The sequence below is a fragment of the Ictidomys tridecemlineatus genome, chromosome 1, assembly GCF_052094955.1.
Source record: "Ictidomys tridecemlineatus isolate mIctTri1 chromosome 1, mIctTri1.hap1, whole genome shotgun sequence".
Taxonomy (NCBI): domain Eukaryota; kingdom Metazoa; phylum Chordata; class Mammalia; order Rodentia; family Sciuridae; genus Ictidomys; species Ictidomys tridecemlineatus.
This window is the reverse complement of record NC_135477.1, coordinates 166,413,120-166,422,681: the sequence shown is the minus strand read 5'-3', so window position 1 is coordinate 166,422,681 and position 9,562 is coordinate 166,413,120.

Sequence of the window (9,562 nt, the reverse complement as noted above, 5' to 3'; positions counted from 1 at the left end):
ATGTCAGTCAAATCTGCTGACCGAAAGACATCAACAAGCAACCCTCTGAAAACTGACCCCCTGCCTTATTTTGGAAAGAACATTCCATCAAACCTCCCTTTGTGTGCCCCCCTTATAAAAATAAAGAATCCAGGTGCAAGCTCTCTTTCCAATGGACCTTTACGGTGGAGGGCTGTCCCTGCTTTCTGCAAGCAAACATATTTCTGTGTGTTGTGTGCTTATTTTGCTGTTTTCTTCAGTTATTGGTGCAGCCAGCTTTTGTGAAACCAGCTCAGGATGCCAGCCCGGATAGCTGGTGATAGTTAATGTGGACCAATATCATTGGTATATTTTACTGAGTAACCCCTAACCCTAACATTCAGAAATAACTATTGGTAAAGGTTTTGTTTATGGTTTTATTTTTTTTGGGGGGGGTCTTCTTTTTTTTTCTCAGTGTGTGTGTGCACACATTTAGAAATAAAAACATACCATATATATCATGTAGCATTTTACCCAACTGTATATTGAATATATTGAATGTATACCCAACTGTATATTGAATACTGTCATTTTTTCTTTCTTTCTTTTGGTGGTGCTGGGGATTAGAACCCAGGGTCTATGTGCATATGAGGCAAGCACTCTACCAACTGAGCTATATCCCCAGCCCTGAATACTGTGATTTTTTTTTCTAAGAGTCATAAATCAGTTTTATATTTTATTTATTTTTTTTTTTTTTTAGAGAGAGAGAATTTTAACATTTATTTATTTTTTCTTAGTTCTCGGCGGACACAACATCTTTGTTGGTATGTGGTGCTGCTGAGGATCGAACCCGGGCCGCACGCATGCTAGGCGAGCGCGCTACCGCTTGAGCCACATCCCCAGCCCCCAGTTTTATATTTTAAAAAGCTACTTTCATCAATTTTTAGTTTCACATACTGCATACTAATTTTACAATGTGGATCTCTTACAGGTAAAGTTAAAATCTCTGCCTTCTCTCTCCCCTCAGAGGATGCCACGTTTGTGAGCACAATCTTTAATACTTTTCTCCAAACTTTTCTTGTCATTCTCTCTCTCTTTCTCTCTCTCTCTCTCTCTCTCTCTCTCTCTCTCAAACACACACACACATTTATTTTCTCATATACATTATTCCACAACTTGGTTTTGTAAATTAACTAATTTAGAAAAATTTTAAATTATAGCTTGGCACTCTGGCAGGAACTAGATATATTTTAGTATTTTATCCTTTAGTATTTTATCCTTGGCCATTTCCTTATTGATGGCCATCTAATGGTAGAAAGAAAGAAAGAAAGAGAGAGAGAGAGAGAAGAGAAGGAAGGAAGGAAGAAGAAAGAAAGAAAGAAAGAAAGAAAGAAAGAAAGAAAGAAAGAAAGAAAGAAAGAAAGAAAGAAAGAAAGAAAGAAAGAAAGAAAGAAAGAAAGAAAGAAAGAAAGAAAAGAGAGAAAGAAAGGAAAATAACGAACCTTCAGTTAAGGGAAGGGGGGAAAAAAGGAATCGATTTTCCGCGTTGGAAAGATCTTAAAGCTCCTGGATGACCACTGAGGCGAGACAAAGAAACGCCGAGAAGAGGCGTTAAAATGCAAATTACGGACGGATGGCTGGCTCCCCAACTAGACAGCCTCCCCGACTCGCTGTCCCCTCTGTACTCTCCTCCCCGCACCAACCCAGCTTCCCCAAAGCGCCTCTCTTCCCCTGGATTGCAGCGAGCCTCTCCAGGGCGTTCACCGGGTTCACCCCCATGTACCCCAGCTCCCGGGGAGGGTGCGGGAAGAGCTGCAGCACCGTCCGCAGACGCGCGATCTGCGGTCCGCAGGTGGCGCGGGTTGGGTACTCCAACCTGAGCGGCATCCAGGACCCTGACCCTCACCTGTCTTGGCGTCACTCGGCGACAGAGCTCGGTGTTTATCGCCCCCACCTGGCGGGATTTATCAGTGCGCCTGGTTTACACCTGCGTGTGGTCCAAGCTGGTGCCACAGGTGCCACCAGCTCCAGAGAGCGACCGAGGTCACGCTGAGCCCGATGACCCAAAGAATACTGGCTCGGGGCAGTCTCCCCACTTGCCTTGGTTCACTAAAGGGGAGTCTGGGGACTGGGAAGATATGGAACTCCACCTGCCAAGCACGGCTGGAGCCATCCCTAGAGCTGTCTGAGTCGCATTCATTTAAGTTCCTCATTCTCATGCCCAGGTCGGTGCTGAGTTCTCGGTGTGTCTGTGGGCGGGGTGGGGGTGGGGTACAAAACTACATCAGACTCCACTTGGGTTTTGCAGTGGTTTCTGGTCCTTGACCTCCCCATAGTTACCCCACCCCCAACTCTTCATGCTGAAACAGTTGTAGGTGTGGGTACTTCACTGCCCTCTTATCCCAGGCCTGGCTGACCCTAATCCCAGCATTTCCCAGGATGTGGGAAGAAAGCAGCAGCCAGCCAAAGACATGAGGTTCCTTGGAGAGTGGAAGGAACATGACCCCTTGTCTCCACGGGCAAAGGTGCAACTTATGCAGTGGAGGGGGGAGAAATGAAGAATGTCCACGTGCTTTCAATGCTTTATTCACTCAAATCATTCAGTACAATTTCACTCTATAGGTTCTTAATCAAGAAAATGACAATCCTTAATGCTAGGCAATACATCCACAGCAAACAATTCTAGATTAATTCTAAACACTGCAAACAATCTTAATCATGACAGGCTCATGACAGACATTCCCTCTGCATGCTAAGCTCAAGTGCCAGATCTAAAGTCTCAAGCCTTAGGCTCAAAGTCCAGCAGATGTACACTCACCCAGACCACAGTGATCAGGTCAGGGACCCAGGCAGGCTTCTCCTGGGGTGGAGCTGAGGGCCGGTTGAGGAGAGGAGGGTTGCAGTTCTCACCAGAGTCAAGATATGGCTGTAGAGTTTGAAAGCCGTGAGGAAGATGCAGAGGACCAGGCAAACGATGAGGTGGGTTGGGATGTCAGTCCAGGTCTTCATCAGGCTCTCCAGTGTGAGGGCATCAGTGTCGGCTGGCTGAATGCCTGTTCGTTTTCTCCATCATTTATACTAAATTTTGGGGCTCAGGACCACCCTTTCCATTCCTATCAGCTGCCACTGGATTTATCCATGATATCATTTTCCCTGGGGTTAAAGCATCTGGTCTGGTGTTCCTCACCCTGATTTTCTTGCCTTCTCCCCCTTATGGGGGTGAGAACCACATGACAGAGACTTCACTCTGAGCTTGTCAGGGTGGGGAGAAGTGACTTGTTCATGTCAGGGCTATGCCTGATGGTCCTATTGGAGGGCTTTGTAGGTGTGCCTGGTGAGATTGCAGGTTTTAAAGTGGAGTTTTTAAAATGGAGTTGCTTAGGCTCAGGTCATCCTTACAGCCCTGCTTGGCCATTCCTTGCCATGACACCTTGCTTTGGTCCTGTCCCTTTCTGGACCTCTGTCTTCTCCTCTGCTGGAGGTCACTTTACGTTCTCACCTTCCCAACTCACCTTTCACCTTCACCTTTGGACTCAGTGTTCCTCCTGGTGAGCAGGCTGAGTTGGGCTAAGATTGCAATCTTGTCCCAGCGGACATTTGTCCAGGGAGGGACGGTGCTCAGGAGCCTGGGCCAGGACACCCCTCTGGGAGGATAGGCTTTCTTCGTCTCAGGGCCTGCTTGATTCTCACTCAATGGTTAGTTTACTCTTTTTTTGTTGTTGTTGTTAACTATCAACATTTTAAGTTTTCCCCCCCTAATTCTTTCTTAACTTTTAATTTATTTATTTAAAAAAATTTTTTTACATGGGTCTTGCTATGTTGCCCAGACTGGTCTCAAACTCTATATCCTCCTGTCTTAGCCTCCAAATAGCAGGGATTACAGGCACGTGCCCCCATGGCGAGCTCCAACATTCATAAATCAGAACAGTCACTGTAACGGTTTGGAGTTCCCCAAAGACTCACATGTTGAACTTTAGGTCCACAGTGCAGCCGTATTCAGAGGTGGGACTTTTGGGAAATGGTTAGGGACAGAGGGCTCTGAGCTGTTCAGTGGATGGATCCATCCATAACTGAATGGGCTCCTGGGAGGTGGTGGAAACTGTAGGCGGGTCAGAGGTGGCTGGAGGATGGAGGTCACTGGGGGCATGGCCTTGAGGGTTATATTTGATCTCTGGCCCTGTCCCCTCTCTTTCCGCTTCCCAGCTGTCACGAGCTGAGCAGCTTTCCTCAGCCACATCCTTCCGCCATGATGCTCTGCCTTAGTGTAGGCCCCGAGCAGTGGAGTCAGCCGACCATAGATTGAAACTGTGAGTCAAAATAAATCTTTCCTCCTTTCATCTGCTTTGCTCTGGTGTTTGTCACAGTGGTGAAAAGCTGACTAACAGTCATATACAAATTCACAGCTTCTTTGTAAAACCGGGAGCCCTGCTTTCCTTAGCATGGGGTTAAGAGACAGCTGCCCTCTGCAGATGGGGCTCTGGACTTTGGTTTGTCTAACCCCCACCAAGCTCTGGATGCTAACTGTCATGAGCCTCCTGGCCCTTTGAGCACTGTGACTGTGGTCCTGGGAAGGAACTTCTCTGACCAGGAGCAGTGTCTTCCTTGTGCCCAGGACTGGGCCTGGAGCACGGTAGGAACTCAGTAAGCATTAGTTGAGTAAATGAGTGAATAAACATGTGTGTGACAGGAAATATAAATTCACATCCTTCACCCTGGCACGCACAGCCCTCTTTTATTTTGTCCAAAACTGCCAATAACTATGATAAGGATGATGATGGTGAGTAGAAAAGTAATATTTTATATTATTGTGTGACTCTTGAAAGAATCCCAGTTGCTCCTGCCCATAGTCCTTTGGGATACGGGTCATTCCCCCACTGCCCATTTTACACATGGGGGGAAACCAAGACTTAGAAAGGCAGAGGGACTTGCCGGTGTACTCTCCGCTCCTCATCGGCCAGAGCTGGAGCTTCATCCCCTGACTCCTGTTCCCTTGCTCTCCTCATCTCTTGAGCTGCAGTCGGTGCAGGAGCCTCCGTGCAGTTCTGTCCATCTCACATGCCTGGGTCGGGGAACCTGGGCCAGCTGTGTAGTATGGAAGAGGCAGGGAGACACAGAGAAGGTTCCCAGCGCCGCCCTCCAGGTACCCTTGCTTTTCCTTTGCATGGGAATCTCGCAAGCTGCTCACCAAAGTGCATCTTTCCAGCCCCAGGATCCGTGGCCATGGAGCCGGGAACCTGCATGGTCTCCAGCAACCCCAGGCTTGGAATCCTCTGGCCTGTGAGAAGAGGCTTCTGGAAGGGACCAAACAGGGGCATCAGGAAGCCCTCCATCCCATTGGGCATCTGGGAGGCTCCAGGCAGAGGTGGACACTGTCTACCTGCTTGTCTGCCCACTCCCAGGGCACCATGTGGGCACACGGCAGATGGCAAGCCAGACTCTGCCAAGCCTTGGCTGTATGGTCTACTGGGGGAAGCAGCAAGCAACCGGCACATAAGCCAGAGCTGCTGGGAGAGGCAGATATAAAGAGCAATGAGAGGGGCTCTGAGGGGTCAGATCCTGCTGGGGGCATCAGGGAAGCTGAGCTTGGAGGGAGGAGGAGGTAGGAATTAGAGCCATCCCCTCCACAGGGAGGAGTGTGAACAGGACTCTCAGAGCAAGGGAAAGAAGAGAGAGGTAGAGGTATGGCCTTAGTCCATTCTCTGTTGCTATAAATACCCAAGACTCAGTAATTTACAAAGAACAGAGGGTTATTTATATGGCTTATGGTCCTGGAAGCTGGGAAGTCCCCGAACATCTGCTCAGCCTCTGGTGAGGGCCTTGTGCTGCACCATGACATGGTGGAGGCCATCACGGGTGAGACTGAGCAAGCCATCCAGAGAGCTCTCTTCTCTAACAAAGTCATTCTTGCAATAACCCATGAATCTATAAATGGATTAATCCATGTATGAAGGCAGAGCCGAAAGGTCCCATCTTCAAATACCATTAAGATAGGATTTGGGGGGTTAAGCTTCAACTTATGGTTAAGAGGAGACGAACACCCAGACCACAGCAGATACACGGCCATATAGACAGATTTACTATAAAGAATTGGCTCACGTGATCACAGAGGCAGTTGGCGAGCAGAGGTCCAGAAGAGCCCACGGTGCGGTCCAGCCTGAGTTTGAAGGCCTGAGATCTTCAGCTTTCAGATCTGGACAGCCAGTGGTGTGAGGTTCAGTCCAGGGTGGGTGTCTGAGGGCAGGAGGAAACCAGCATCACAGCAGGAGGAGATACAGGCAGAGAGAATCCTTCCTTACTCAGGCTTTTATTCTATTTACGCCTTCAATTGCTAGGGTGAGGGTCTGGGCTTGAGTTTGCCAACAGGATCCCTCATTTCAAACCACACGAAGGAGGACACCCTGTTTTGTTCAGGCCACCAATTCAGATGTCACTCTCACCCAACACCCTCACAGTCACACACAGAAGGAACACTTAACCAAATACCTGAGCCCTTTGTGGCTTAGTCAGGTTGACACACAAAATTAACCATCACACGTGATATGGTGGCACTCACCTGTAAAACCAGCGACTTAGGAGGCTGAGGCAGGAAGATTGTAAGCTTGAGGCCAACCTGAGCAACTTGGTGAGACCTTATCTCAGATAAAAAAAAAAAAAAATAGAAAAGGGGGCTGGGGTTATGGCTCAATGGTAGAGCACGCGCCTAACATGTGCGAGGTGCTGGGTTCGATCCTTAGCACCACATAAAAATAAATAAAATAAAGGTATCATGCCCAACTACAACTAAAAACAAATATTAAAAAAAAGAAAAAGAAAAGGCGGGGGGATATATAGCTCAGTGATAGAGCACCCCTGGGTTCAATTCCTGGTACTACAAAAAAAAATTAATAAAATTAATTAATTAGTCATCTCAGCTAAGCAGTGGGAGGAGCCTGGTGGAGGCTCTTATCTACATGGGGAGGCAGTCCAACTAGAGAGGGGCTGACTTCATGGCGTGCCCTCTCCTTCCCAGGGTGCTCCAGGTCATGATTCGGAAGGTTCTTGGCATACATCTCCCGTGGGCCCACGTGGCCCTGATTAGGGCTCTCTGAGTAACCCTCTGGTTTCCTGCTAGCCCCTGGGGAGGCTGTGCTCACCCTTCCTTCCTTGGGCAGGCCCCGCTCGGGGTGCCGCTTCAGCCAGGCCGCAGAGAAGCCCTGGTCGCTCCCAAGCTCCTCCTGACATTTACGAGGTGCCACTGAAGGGGGTGGCCCCAAACCCCGAAGGAATGTTAATTGGGTAAAGCTGTTGCCCGTGCTCCTGCTCGGCCAGAGTTATTGCCATTTTATTTTTATTTGTTCTCCCTTCTCTCCTTGAGAGGAACGTGGCTGGATTGGGGGCTGGAGCCACCTCTGGGCACTGGAGCCTGAGGTGGGAATGGCTTGGGACAGGGGTAGGGGCAGGGGTGTGTCTGATGGGTGTGGAGGACCCTTGACTTGTCCCAGCCCCCACCCAGCTTCCTCCTCTTGTTGGGTGTCCACTTGGGGAGGGGTGAGGAGAAGCTTCTGGAAAGGAGCTGAAGTTCTAGGCTGAGTATGGCTTTGGCGTTCCCAGCTGGCTCTGTGAGCCCAGGAAAGTATAACCCAAGCCTGTTACAATAATATCCACTCTTCTGGGTTGTCCCAGGAGAAAAGGAAGGACAACCTTCCTACTCTGCACCGGGGTTCCAGGGAGAGTGAGAAAGGCTGACTCCTGGCCAGGTTTGCAAACACCTTCCAGAGGGTCTGTCTTCCCACCCAGGTGGAGAAGCCGGCCCACCCAGGAAAGGAGACTGGGCAGGGCCATCTGCAGCAGGCATGCGCCTGGGGGCCAGTCATGGCTGGTCTGGGCCCTGTTCCATCATGCTTGCTTGAGTCTGGGCAAGGCAGCCCGGAACTTTGGGAGCATAGTGGCATTGGATGGGGGGGACTTCTTTCATGAGAGAGATCTAATAGGGAGGCATGGAGAGGGTCTGGGCTTGAATATGCCAACAGGATCCATCATTTCAAACTCTCCATTGACTTCCAGATTAGAGAAATTTCTATTTTTGGAGGTTCCAGGGATGAAAAGGTTCTCACTGAGTTGCTTAGCACCTTGCTTTTGCTGAGGCTGGCTTTGAACTTGCGATCCTCCTGCCTCAGACTCCTTCACCGCTGTGATTACAGCTGTGTGCCGCTGCACCTGGCTCAGAAAATTGTTCTTGAACCACCATAGCCAGCCTCTGTCTCTTCAACCTCCTCCTCCCTTCCTCCCACCCTCCCTTCTTCTGCTTATTTGATAATTGTCTTACCCATTTACTCACTATGCCTTGGGTACTGTCATAGATCTTTTTTCTTCATGATTTCTACATATGCAATGAATTATGTTGAGCTTCTAGCCACCAAAAATCTGACTAAAGTGGCTCAAACGAATTTGTTTTTTAACTCCTGGGCTAATGAGATGCCTAGAGATGAGCAGTCTATGACTAGATGGTTGCTCCACAATATAATCAAGAACCTAGTCTCCTTTTGCACTTCCATCTTGAGCACATGGCCTTCATCCTTGAGGGTGCTACCTCATGGGCCTTGATGACAGTTGAAGCTCCAGCCATTGGACCTGAGCCCTAGCATTATATGCAAGAAGGAGAAGAATAACAGGCTCCTTATTCTATCGGTTGTCTTTTAAGTGCTTTCCTGAAAGTCCCATTTAATAACTTTTGCTTAAATCTTGTCTGTGTCCTCTATGTGCAGAAAAGGTTGGGAAATTCAGTTTGTCAGCTGGGGCACGTTGAAAATTAGGGTTCTGTTGCTAGTAAGGAATACAGAGGACAGATCTTGGATACTGGAGGTAGAACAACAGTGGCAGTTTTGTTTCTTCATTCCAATCATCTTTGCTTCTACCAATTTAGAAATGCCTGACTCCTACTTGGGACTGGATGGCTGTCCCAAGAATCCTGTCTCTGTGTAGTGTTCCAGAGGGGGCACAGCTGTCAGAGACATACTGGAACCGTGAAGCACTCGGCCAGCATAAGATACAGATCACTCTTCTTTGCACTCATGTAAAACTGATTACACTCGCTGAAAGAATGAGAAGCAAAGCTAAGAATGGTTGTACCCATCTTGCAGATGTGTCTGCCCTGCTGTACCAGGTCACCAGTGCCCTGCTTGCATCCTGTCCCTGCTCCCTGGATGGAGTCCTGGCAGGTCACTGGCATTGGCCTAATGTTCCAGGGGAGGAGTGCCAGCAGCTCTGTGCAATACCTTAGCTGGTCAGAGCCATTCCAAATACTGATTCTGCCAATTCCGAGAGCACTTCTAGAGGTATAAGGGTAGCTTCATGTTTCCAGGGAGAAAGCAAAGCCCAGAAAATTTATAATTTATTATTTGAAATTTATAATTTATTTTTATAAATTAAAATTTATAATTTATTTATAATTTAAATTTATAATTTATATAAACCTATTGTGTTTCCGATATGGGGCTTCCATGCAGTCATTAGTTTTTGAAGGCCTGCTTTGTCAGGCACGGGTCTGGGGGCAGGGGTAGAACAGTGGCTCAGGCTGAGTTAGCTGTGGGATGGGAAGGGACATAGGGAAACCAGCAAGTAAATG